Source organism: Piliocolobus tephrosceles, chromosome 9, assembly GCF_002776525.5.
Source record: "Piliocolobus tephrosceles isolate RC106 chromosome 9, ASM277652v3, whole genome shotgun sequence".
NCBI lineage: Eukaryota > Metazoa > Chordata > Mammalia > Primates > Cercopithecidae > Piliocolobus > Piliocolobus tephrosceles.
In genome coordinates this window covers 42501122-42513427 of record NC_045442.1, presented here as the reverse complement: position 1 = coordinate 42513427, position 12306 = coordinate 42501122, and the positions used below count along the sequence as shown (strand labels likewise).

The 12306-nt window shown below is 43.5% G+C and overlaps 1 pseudogene; it reads right to left on the bottom strand.

Moving 5' to 3' along the window:
• Window positions 1-1798: 1798 nt before the first annotated feature.
• The window catches only part of LOC111552217, an 11570-nt pseudogene continuing 1062 nt past the window's right edge, over window positions 1799-12306 (bottom strand).

Sequence of the window (12306 nt, the reverse complement as noted above, 5' to 3'; positions counted from 1 at the left end):
AAAGGAGGGTAATTATTGAAAGACTATGGTATTGCGGTCAAGGGTGTGGACTGTGGAGCCCCGTGATCTATACTCTACTCTTATCTCCACCACTTACTGGTTGTATAACTTTGTTCAAGTTCTGTAACCTTTCTATGCCTCAGTTACATCATCCATAAACCGAGATAATAATATGTGGTAGACCCTGCAATGCACCCCACACACACCCCTCCCAGATTCCACTTCTCAGTGGCTGGGAATATTACCAGAAGATGTCCCTTAGCTGTCAGTCCTTTTTGGGATTGTCTTGGCTGAAGAAATTCTCTCCCTTGAGGTCACACCTCCTTCCAGGGACAGCCATATCCAATGACTGATCAATACAGGGTATAAAGGCCTGGCCCCATCACTCCAATTCAGGGAAGCTAGAAGGGCCTTCCCAGCTCCAGAGTTCTAGATGGAGTTGGCTGAGGCTTCCATTGGGCCTGCATTCCAGCTCAGCTGCTCACTTTGCTCAATCCTCCTTTCTTCTTCTTTTCCCAGGTGTTGATCCCAAGACCACTCCCTAGTAAACATCTTGTAATCTAATCTCCCTCTTGGAATCTGCTTCCCAGGGAGTCTGACCTGCAACATAAGAGTACCTTCCTTATAGGGTGATCTTTGGGAATCAATAAGTCACCATACATAAAGCATGTGAAAGGGTGCTTGCACATAGTAAGTGGAATGTGTCAGCTATTATTATTGAAGCAATCCTCTTACGATGCTATCAACTCCTGCAATTGTCTTTATTTTTCCCTCAGTCATAAAAGGCTCGTTACAGTGGTTTGAGTTAATTTTCCATATGTTGCAAATAAATTTAACCGACTTGTTTTAGGTGATGAGAAATGAAAGAAGAAAACAGGTTTCTGACCTATTTGTTGCTATTGAAATCCCCACATTCTTGTCAGAGAGGCTGTCTCTGTGTTCGCAAGCTGACTATAAGCATCTTCTCTGTTTGCATATTGGATTTTTATTTTAATTGAGAAAAGGTAGATGTGAATTATTGTATTTTCATTAGGCTTGGATTACATACATGTCCTGATAAAGCCATCTGCATGACAAGAATCTGCACTTGTAGGGTCTTCTTCTGAGATGAGAAGAAACCATTATCTTTAGCTTAGTTTATTCTGTTCAGACAGAAAGCGTTCTGATAACCAGAGGGCTGGATCTAAGCTCATTTTGTCACTGCTTTTTTTTTTTTTTTTTTTGGTCTGGTTCATAAGCACTTGATCCTTGTGGACCAAAATAGAGATTGAACTTTTCCCATAAACTGAAGCTCAAAAAAAAAAAGAAAAGCCAGAAAGCTTCCATACTCAAAAGCAAGGAAAACAAGACCACATAACGCTAAATTTAAAAAATAAATGTTAACTCAAAAGTCAGATTATACATTAGATTATGCCACATTAAAACATCAGGAGGAAGAAGAATTGACAAATGCAAACTGGCTGAAAAGTAGAGGCTATGGTTGTTAAGGAAGATGTCATTGTCTTTCTTACAATTCTCCAAAGAGCAGTAGTTGTGTAAGTTAGCTTAAACCATGTATACAATATATACAGCATGTGAGTATATTCTTCTAACAGGAAAGCCAAAAATTCTGTGATCCCATTTCCCCATATTTGTCTAATATTATTCCCTAATACAAAGCCTTCATACAGCACAGTTTTGGAATTAATCACTAAATAGGTGACCCTCCCTATCCTATTTAGTGGGAGTTATGTGCTGTTTGCCTCTTATCCACTCTTGATCATTTGAAGGCCTTTGGCTCACACGAGACTCCAAGCCACTATCCCTGGCAATCAGGATACATGTCCTCACTCCAGTGGGCACCTTGTTTCTCAGACACAAGTTGAATAAATTGGGAGTAGCTGGCATAAAGCTCAAATTTATCATTAATGTCCACCCATTTCACTTTCTTGGCATCATTGCCAGCTTCCAGAGGAAGATGGTCCGTTATTTCACCAGTTTCATCATGGTAGTTCACAGCCTCTGTCTCTATCCAGGAGTTATCTGTGTTCCGAGAATCGTCCATGTAGCCTTTATAGACCACAAAATGTTCCTGGCTGAAGAATTTGTGCAATTGTCTCTTCAACTCCTGCATTTCTTCTCTAGATTTCTATAAAGACTTCAAGGCTTCCTAGCCAAATTCTCTCTCCCATGTAGCACTAATTTTCTCTCCTGGATCCACCACCCACCCTGGGATTGCCTATTCTCCACAGTCCTTCCTTTTGATGGCTACAAATTGCAGGATATTTTTCCCAGAAATAGGGTGGGTAATTTAGTTTCCCTTGCTATCCCTTTTCCATCTGGTTAAGATGGGATCTGCAGCATGATTGGAGCCTCAACACCCCAAAAGCCCTGGGCCAACCAGTCCTGTCTGACGTGCAGGAGTTCTAAGTCTACCTTTCTCAATCTCATACAAGCCATGCTGGGTCCTTCTCTCCACATGCCCATCCTTTTCGTTAAACTTAGGAGAGAAGTTCCTTTCACCCACTTGAGGGTCTGCCCACACGGGCCCGTCCAAGACAGAGCTGGCAGTGTACTCGAGGGGCATTACTCTCGTCACTCGGCCAGCCAGCTCACTTCCTCATGGGGAACCAGGCTTCGCTCCCCCTTGGAGCCAGGGTACTGAGATGTCCGGGCCTTTTCGTGGGACTTCTCAGCAGTGCGCTTCCAATCTGACATGAAGTTTAGAGAAAACCCATGTCAGGAAAACAGGCTCCAGCTGACCGGGATGTTGGGGCAGCTGCTGTGCCTGCCTGTCACAGAGGCCAAGGTCATGAAGGGAGATACGGTCGCTAAAGCATCCAGCCATGCAAGATCCAGCGGCCCGAGGGGATTTCCGTCGCTCTCTGCGGGGGACGAGGTCTCCACCGCAGATCAGCACCCGCCCGTGGGGAGGTGGCCACGTTTCTCTCCTGAACACGGGTTAATGGCCCGCTTTCCTAAAAGACCGTGTGGTGTCTCCAATGGCTACAACGGGGCGCGCCCGCGGCTAGGGCCTGGGGGTAACGGTGCCGCGGAGTGGCCAGGGGCGTACCACGACTGGACCGCGCCCTCTCGCTGCCAGCCTGGTGTTTTGGTTGTAAATAGAGAGATTTTGACCTCTGAAAAAGCTCCCAAATGGAAAGTGCTGGGGTTGAGAACATCTCCTAACAACAATAAAATTAGCAAAGGACAATCACCAAAGTGCCATTAGCCCACTAGCCATTTACCAGTAAATTTAGTTCACCAGGTTTAGGATGCTGTCTGTTAAGGAGAGGGCAGAATGAACGTGGGGGTAGGAGTGGACAAAACTCCCTGTTTGGGACGTTCCGAAGCCGAGTGGGGGTGACCTCAAAAAAGAAGGGGGACTCACCTGGTGCACTGAGTGTGGTGCTGATGAGAACTCCATGAGAGGGTGTAATGAGCAGGGTATGTGTTCAAAACGTGGGTCTATCATTTACTACCTGAATGATTTTGGCAAGTTGCTAAATCTCTCTTTCCAAAGGAGTATTTGCTACAGAATGCCAAGTGCTGTGCCAAGCACAAAAGAGTGAACTGAAGGCTGGACCACGGGCCCTTTGCTTTTAAAAGGATTCTGCTTGGAAAGGCAGCAGATTTTTACTTAATTAAAAAAACAATAACTGGGCACGGTGACTCACGCCTGTAATCCCAGCACTTTGGGAGGGCAAGACGGGCAGATCACGAGGTCAGGAGATGGAGACCATCCTGGCTAACACGGTGAAACCCCGTCTTTACTAAACAGACACACACACACACACACACAAAAATTAGCCGGGCATAGTGGCGGGCGCCTGTAGTCCCAGCTACTGGGGAGGCTGAGGCAGGAGAATGGTGTGAACCCGGGAGGCAGAGCTTGCAGTGAGTTGAGATCGCACCACTGCACCCCAGCCTGGGCAACTGAGCGAGACTCCATCTCAAAAAAAAAAAACAAGAAAAAAAAATATACATATAGAGAGAGAGACAGAGAGACAGAAAGAGAGAGAGAGAACTAGCACTGAAAGGGCAATGCCAGGTATGAAGTAAAAGTTGAACACAGGTTAAAAACCCAGCTCCAATTCCTCCACATGCCACTTTCTTGGGGGAAGTTACATAAGCTCTCTTCAGGTTCCTCATGTGTAAAATGAAAATATTAATAACTGCCTCATAGGGCTGTGGTGACAATTAAGTAGGATGTTATAACACGTGTTAGCTCAATGTCTGGTCCACAGCACAAACTCAATAAATATTAGTTGTCATCACTGTAATTATCATTAACTTTTTTTTGATTCTGCACCTTGAAAACTATAGATTAGAACAGGACAGCTGAGATGATTATGGGAACTGAGCAGCTCACATATGAGGTCAGAGTTAAACAGCTTATGGTTAGAGAAAATCAGGATAAGAAATAACAGAAATTCGGGCTGAGAAATAACAGCATCTGTCCTGAAATGATAAATAATGAGAAGAGGCGCCGTCTTAGTCATTACTCAGAAGGAAACAAGCCCTAGGGAAAGGTATCTGATCATTTGAAACAGTCCCATTAGAAAGATGTTCAATGAGTAAATGATTTTCTGGTCAAATATGTTTGGGGAATTCTACATATTTTATCACCCTGCCCCCTTAGAAATTCAGGATTCACATTAGTGTTCTAAAGATCCTGAAAATTCCTATAAACACAAATCAATATTAAGCTGTTTAATTTTGTTTCATCCAGTATTTCCATTATCTGGTTAGAAACATTCTAACCAGAGAATGTTTCTTTTTTGCAACAAATGGTAACATATTAGAAACATACTTCCTCAAGTTTAGAAAGCTTTCAAAATGTATATGTCTGATTGAGGGTAGAACCCTAATCATTTGAAGTTATTACCATCATCATAACTATGGAAGGCAGTTACAGAATACATACCCAATGCCCTCATTAAACTCCAAACAAGATGAGGCAGGTTTCTAGAAGGCTTGAAACACAGAAATAGCTGGGGCTATGGAGAACAAAATGGTAGAAAAGGACTGAACACAGAGAAATATGAGACATAGTCATCCTTAAGCATCATTGTCATAAACATTGTTGAGGGTTGGCTGTGGGCAAGGCACTGTACAAAGTACCACTGGGAAGGAAAGATGATCCTTAAGAGACACAGTCTCAGCTCTGTAATTCTTGTCTCCCTATGCCTCAATTTTTTAAATCATGGAATTCTATTCCTCTAGGTCTCCTGAAAATGTATTAAGAAAACCACTGATACAAAAACTTAAAACATTTGGGGGAAAGACACTTGTGAATTCCTCATTATTTCCAGGTCTCCTACTCCAACTCATAAGAAACAAATGGAGCAGATGTCTTGGGTCTGGTTCTGGCTTCCTCTATCATAGGCTTTATAGCTTGCACCTGATCCTTGGCTTCTCTGAGTCTTGATTCCTCACTGGAAAAGGAATATGTTGGCCTTGGTTATCTACAAAAGTCCTTCCAGAGTTGGCATTTTATGATTCTAGGATCTATGAAAATTTCATTATTAGAAGGGCAAGGTCAATTGTTCCTATGAATCCAAAAGACTAGATGTTCAAATATAAACAGCTAGATGCTCAGGGAAAAACATACCATTGAGGAAAGGAAAGGAACAGGGAGGGTATGGTGTGCCACATACAAGGCAGAAATATAATAATTCATGGGCACCTGGAAATGAACTTTAAAACCAGTAATAAGGCATTTTATTCTATTTTGAGCATCATCAGCAGGCAGAAGATGGTTAGATAAGACCATTTGATGATCATGGTGCAAAAGATACCCTAAGGGCAAGAAATAAAATAACTATAGTAGGAACCAAAAGAATTATTTGCTGGGAAGCCACTGGGGAGATTCCCTTTCTTAAATTGTCTTCTGCGGCAGAAATGTCTGAGGTAGAATAAGCAGAGCAACACACAGAGAATTTTCTAGTTCTATCCATGAGAAAGCCCTAAAGGAACTATAAGGGGCAATCATAGAATAAATCTTTGGTCTGTCACTATGAACTATGCCTAAGTCAGAGATTGCCTGTGTCATTCCCATTTTATAATATTAAGGATATTATAAAAGGCAAAGTGGAGATGGGGAGGACCAGGATGATTACAAGGTCCAGGCAGTGCAAGAACCCCTAACCATCCTTCCTGCCTTTCTTTGGGAAGCAGAAACAAGTGGTACCCAGCACATTTAATTATCAAGAATTATCCATCTCTTCCAAAAATGATGCTAAGGCTCAACTGCAGAAACATATCTTAAAGGAAAGCAGAAAAATGGTTTACTCCTCTCTTTAAAGTGGTAATAATAATAATAAATAACACATTAACTACTATATACTAAGTTATTTCCAAGTAATAGACTGGTGGACAGGTTTGTCCAGGTATGACTGCCCAGTTTTGAATTCTGGTTTAGCCACTTCTTAGCTAGTTGACCTTAAGCAAGTTTTTAAACTTCTCTGGGCCTCAGTTTTCTCATCTAGAAACAATAATGGTATCCATGTTGTAGGGTTGATGTGACATAATTCACTTAAACAGCTTAGACTAATGTCTGGTCAATAGTAAGACCTCAACAAATAGTTATTGCAACTATTACTATTAAGTACTTTACATTTGTTATCCCATTTAATTTTCAAACAACCCTTTGGGTTAGGCACATATACTAACAATATCACCAGTTAACAGACTGAGGACATTGCAGTCCATAGAATTTAAATGGGCCCAAGATCACATAGCTAGTTATTACTATATATTTGAGAACCAGAAAGGCTTGATAATATAAACTGATATTTTATTGGTAGTCTGAATGCAAGTCGAATTTGATTTTATACAGCAAAATGGCACCATTTTACTACAACTATAAAATTTTTGACTTAATATTAAGTTGGTTCTTCTGCTAGGTTCACTCTATAAGAGGAAGAATTTGGAGACAGTGAAACCATTAGCAACCTATTGTAATAATAGTTGCAAAGAGAAAATGCTCTGAACCGTGGGGCAATTCAGACAAAAAAGACAAGCAAGAGAGACATCCCGAAGTGGAAGTAGAGGCCTAAAGAGGAGAAGTCATCAAAGATCACCCATTTTAATCCTAAAAAGCCCAATAGATGGTGGTGATTGGCACAAACAGGGAAGTCAGGAGGGGAGCTGACAATGGAAAGTTCACTTTTAGCTGTGTTTTAAGGACACATGATAAGAGGATAGTGCATGGGAAGAGTGCTGTGGGAACTGGAGATTCTGCCACTAGCATTTCTGTTCCTCAGTTTCCTCTTTCATAAAATGAGAAGTTGATCTAGAATTAATCCTTTGGATTCCTTCCAACTTCCTAGAGGAAGCATGTAAATGAATTAGAGGAAGTAGAAAGTAGATTTCAGGAATTCGAGAGGCAGTGAGTGATCAAGGTATTGGGTCATCAGTCTGCCTTGAAGTAAGAGAGAAGTGGGACAATTACTTACTTTTTAAGATTAAGACAAATGGTGCCTTTTAAGAAATGAGTTAGGCAGGATATTTAATACACCCATATGTGGAATACAGGCTGTCGACAATTAACCTAAGAAATCTAAAGTAAAATGTGTAACAATGAAAGTCAAGTAGCCTTTATTTATAGGAGAGATAAGCTTCAGTTTGTGTGGTGTGATGTGAAGGTGTTGGGAAAGTCCAGCTGCCCCAAAAATTCTTCCTGATCTTCTTAAAATACTGCCTGGCTTTACACCATTAAAATAAACCTCTTTAAATGTACTTCATAATATAAAATGCACATTTATTTCACATTCAGCTGTTACCATGCTTTCCGGTGCATTAGGGTAGCATGATGACAACTAGCTACAGTCAACTGAGGAGACAAAGATTTGAAGAGGGAGGAGGAAGGGATTCCTTTGGTATGTGCAGCATTGCTCAAGTCAGTCAGTTCAACAACATGTGGCTGCCTATTATACTCCCGATATTGAGCTAGGTTCCAGACATTAAAAGCACAAGTAAGTTGTGGTTCATTGCCTCAAGATGCTTACGATGCAAAGAGAGTGGACTACATAAAGGTCATGGGGCTGGAGGAGTTTTGAAAAGTGGGAGCAGTGACTAAGAAAGAAATGGAGGAGGGACAAAGAAATTTGTTCTCTTCCATCACAACTTTGTTGAAGAATTAGATACCCCAAACAATGCTTTTTCTTGGTCCCAGTGAATCCCCCTAAGGAACTACTAAAATTTAAGCTGGTAGAGTTGACACCCTGTAGGCTGAAGAATAACAGATAATTCGAATATCTTTAATTCAATATTTTTTGGCCCTTTGAAATTTAAATTAGTAAAAGTTTATTATATCAGAACTTGTAACCTAAACAGTTGACTATAAAATACAGGTTTACTGATAATTTTTCCTGCTCCCTTCCTCCGCTGGAACTTCACAGTATACTAAGATTGTTGAGGACTGGTGGGGGCAACCAGGGCTGGCAGACGCAGGAAGCAGGAAATGTAGAGAAATTGGAGCTAGAAAGATAACTGAGCACTTATTTAAACAGCAGACTAGAGGAGCACCGTATCTTCACAGATGGTGTTAAACAAGCATCATAAGACATAGCTTCAAATAATGCAGGGAACATACAATTAGGGCCACAAAAACTTGGGGGACCAGTTCTAGTCCTGGTATTTACTAGCTGGATAGCCACGGGAAGTCATAATATTTTTTGCCTATATTTAATGAGTACTGTCTATATGCCAGCCACCCTAGAACATGTCTATAATTGACTGAATGTTCATGTCTCCCCTCCAATTCATATGTTGAAATCCTACCCCTCAGTGTGATGGTATTGGGAAGTGGGGCCTTTGGGAAGTAATTAAGTCATGAGGGTGGAGTCCTCATTAATGAGATGACTGCCCTCATAAAAGGAACCCCAGAGAGCTCTGAGGCTCAGTGTCTTTTCACTTTGTAAGGATACCATGAGAAGTCAGCACTCCAGAGGAGGAAGGAAGGCCCTCAGCCAACCCTTGACCATGCTGGCACTCTGATGTCATACTTCCAGCCTCCAGAACCATGAGAAATGAATGCTTGTTGTTTAAGCCACCCAGTTTATGGTAGTTTGTTATGGCAGTCCAAACTGGGCAAGAGTGTTTTACATATGATGATATTTCATTCTCATGACAACCCACTTAAGTAGATTCTATCGTTTTTCTCTATTTTATAGATGAGGAAACTTAACTACAGATAATTCAAGTTCAGATAAACTAAAATTTGTTAAAGTAGGGATTTGAATACACATAGTCAAACTCTAATGGCCATGTTTAATCATTATGATATTCCAGGTATTAAGTCTTTTAGGCTTCAGTTCCCTCACTTAAAACTGGACATGTTGCACCAGACAATGTTGAAAATTCTTTCTGGCTTTAAACACTATGATTCTAATTATATAAACCATACCTATATTAAATATGCTCATGGTTAATCTGTGTTTCTGAACAGTCTCAGAGAACTGAGAGCTGAAGACAAGTTTCTGAAATATGGCTTCATTTCCAAGTTATCCCTTGTTTCAATCAAGGTAAACCATATAATTTACCGTCCACCAAGAATACCCTTCCTCCATTTCCATCTATTGAAAATCTATCCATCCTTCAAGTAACAGCTGAAATGCCACCTCCTCTAAATAGCTATTCTCAGTCTTTGGAGATTTAAAGTGGGGATGTATTAGACTGTTGGGGGTTGAGATTGGGGTGAAGTATCTGTGCAAATGAAAGGAAAAGATGTAGGATAAGAAGAAGAAAGGGTGCAGGGAACCATGAAAAGTAAGAGAACTGTCAGCAGTGTTGTTGATGACCAGCACAAAGCCTTCCTTGTGACAGGCAATAGCAAAGCCACCAGATTATATTAAATGTTGCCCAGCTAGTAGGAGATGAAGATTAAATGAGATAATGCATGTAAAATATCTAGTACACTCTCTGGAAGGGCAGCAACATGATAGTTCCTAATCTCTTCCTTCCATAGGAACCTGGTCACCTCCTTCATGCTGAAGAAAGTTGCCATCCTGCCCAGGGAGGAGTAGGACAAGAAGAGGGGAGAAAGAGACTCTGGGGGAAAAAGAAGTCAGGAGGAGATATATGGGAACACAAAGGAAAAACGAGAGCCAGAGTACACAAGACAAGAGAGAAAAAAGAAATGTAAGGGAGTGACGGCGAAGAAGAGGATAGAAGGGTAATGGAAGCAGAAGGGCAAAGAGGGACAAGTAAGAAGGGGAGAATTCTAGGACTCAGGAAGAGAAAGTTCCTGCTGCACTGCGGAATGCGGCCTAAAGGAAGAGGTAACCAAGTGCAGCAGCACCCAAGCCCAGGTGCCAGTCATTTGCCGCCGCGGGGCTCTCAGATCCTCCTTTTGCTGCTCTCACATATTCTGTAGGAATTCTGACCCCTGCCCTCTGTCATCTTGTCCACTGGCTTCTCCTGCTTTCCACCACTGGGTGGCCCTGGAGGGTGGGAGGAAGGGAGAAGCCAGGGGGACTCCCATCCCCTACTTTGGAAGATGTCTTCCGCAGTAGTTGCACTTCCTTTGTGGCTCCAACTCCTATTGGACAAGCCCTTCAGGGTTCTGGCTGTCTCCTGGCTTTGTCCCTTCCTGAGGGAAACTTCTCAGGGGAGAAGGCATGTCCAGCAATGGCTAACCTCAGGATTGCCTCACCTTACCCTAGTTGAACTTCCAGTTCTTTCAACACTTGTAACTAATTTGCTGCATTAAATTGTTGCTATGGAATCACTTGGGAAAGAAAACTTCACTTTCACTTGGATTCACTTGCAGAGTTTAAAGACACTTTTCCTAATGGGACTGCAAGCAGCGCATCAGAGAAAAAAATCTAGCAGTCCCAGGAGTCAAGAAGGGTCAGGGTCTACTTTAGTGTTTGATCAGACAGCGACAAATCCACACTACCTAACAGGGTGGAGGGCTTTTAGCCTAGGAATTAGCTGTAAAATGACTGGGTTCATGTCTATTTTTTCATTATTTACTCTATTCTCTTTGATCACCGCCAGCCTTGGCTTAAGGAACATCTCTGTAGAATTCAATTTTATTCCTCAAGGGTTACTTAAGTGCCCATTATGAGTACGGAGGGCACATAGCTAGGTGTGGTAGGGAAGAGATATAGAGACGCAGGAAAAATGGAGGGCATGCTCAGTTTTTGGAAGTGTTTGCTTTTTTCAAGATGAGGTTTGTGGACCTATCAGGAGACCCTCTTGATAAAGACTCCTGAACTTTTCCAATCCCACCAGAGCTACAGACACTCGGAGGCAATACTAGTCTTACAGCTTTCGTGTCTCCCATCCCCAGAGCTCTGTTAAAAGCAGACTCCTCTTCAAGGAATCCACAGATCAGAGAGGATACAGCACAGGCACACAATTGACCCCCAAGTCAGAATGATGCCAGCCACAAGGGGGGATTCTGCCTGGGGGAGCAGGAAGACTGCAGAGAGATGGAAGGAAATGGCTACAGGAGCTGTGTCCAAGAAAGTTTGACAGGTGGAGGCAGCTAAGGGGTTTTCTGGCAGAGAACAGAGCAGCATCAAAATCAAGTGTCAAAGGGCAGACACATTTCAGGTGTTGTCTGTAAACGGAGGCTTTGGGGTGAGGGTAGGGAAGTGGAGAGGAAACTGAAAAATGGAGGCCCAGCTATTGAGGACTCTGAGAATGAGGCATTAAGGCTTGAGGCCATGGTGAGTCATTGGAGGATCTTCAGCATCAGGGCGGCAAGGTCACTTCTGGTGGGGTGGCAGAGGGGTGGGGGGACTTTGTGATTAGAAGCAAAGAAGCTGGAGGCAGGAAAAGAAACTGCGAGCTCTGGGGTGGAGGGCAGCTTATACGGGAAGCCTGGACTTGACCATCGCCAGGGAGGCATACTGACGTTCGAGCTGCCTTCCATCTGTTCAAGGGCACTCTTACTCCGTCTTTGGGGAGAAGGTGCCCCCTCAGCGGCTGTACAATTCGAAGTCTCCAGCCTGAGAAGTTTCGAATTTCTCCTTGCCAAGGTCGGGCCACTACAGGTGGGCGATTGCGAGCCCCAATCGAACGCTTGGCTCCACGCCTGCCCGGGGCAGCCGCCGCGGCTCGTCCCCTCCAGGCCTGGGCACTGCCGTGGGCCGTGCCCGGCAGGGCGCTCCGGGAGCTGCGCGGCGGCGGCTCGAGGAGGCCTGGCGGGCGGCTGCGAGAGGCTGTGCCCCAGTTTGTGTCCAATCAGGGAGTGCGGGCTGTGCCCCGAGCCGGGCAGCAATGCGTAAACAAACCCACGGTAACTCCTCCGCCCCCTCGGCGCGCTCGCCCCGCGCCCGCCGCCGCCAGCGCCGCCGCCGCCGCCGCCGC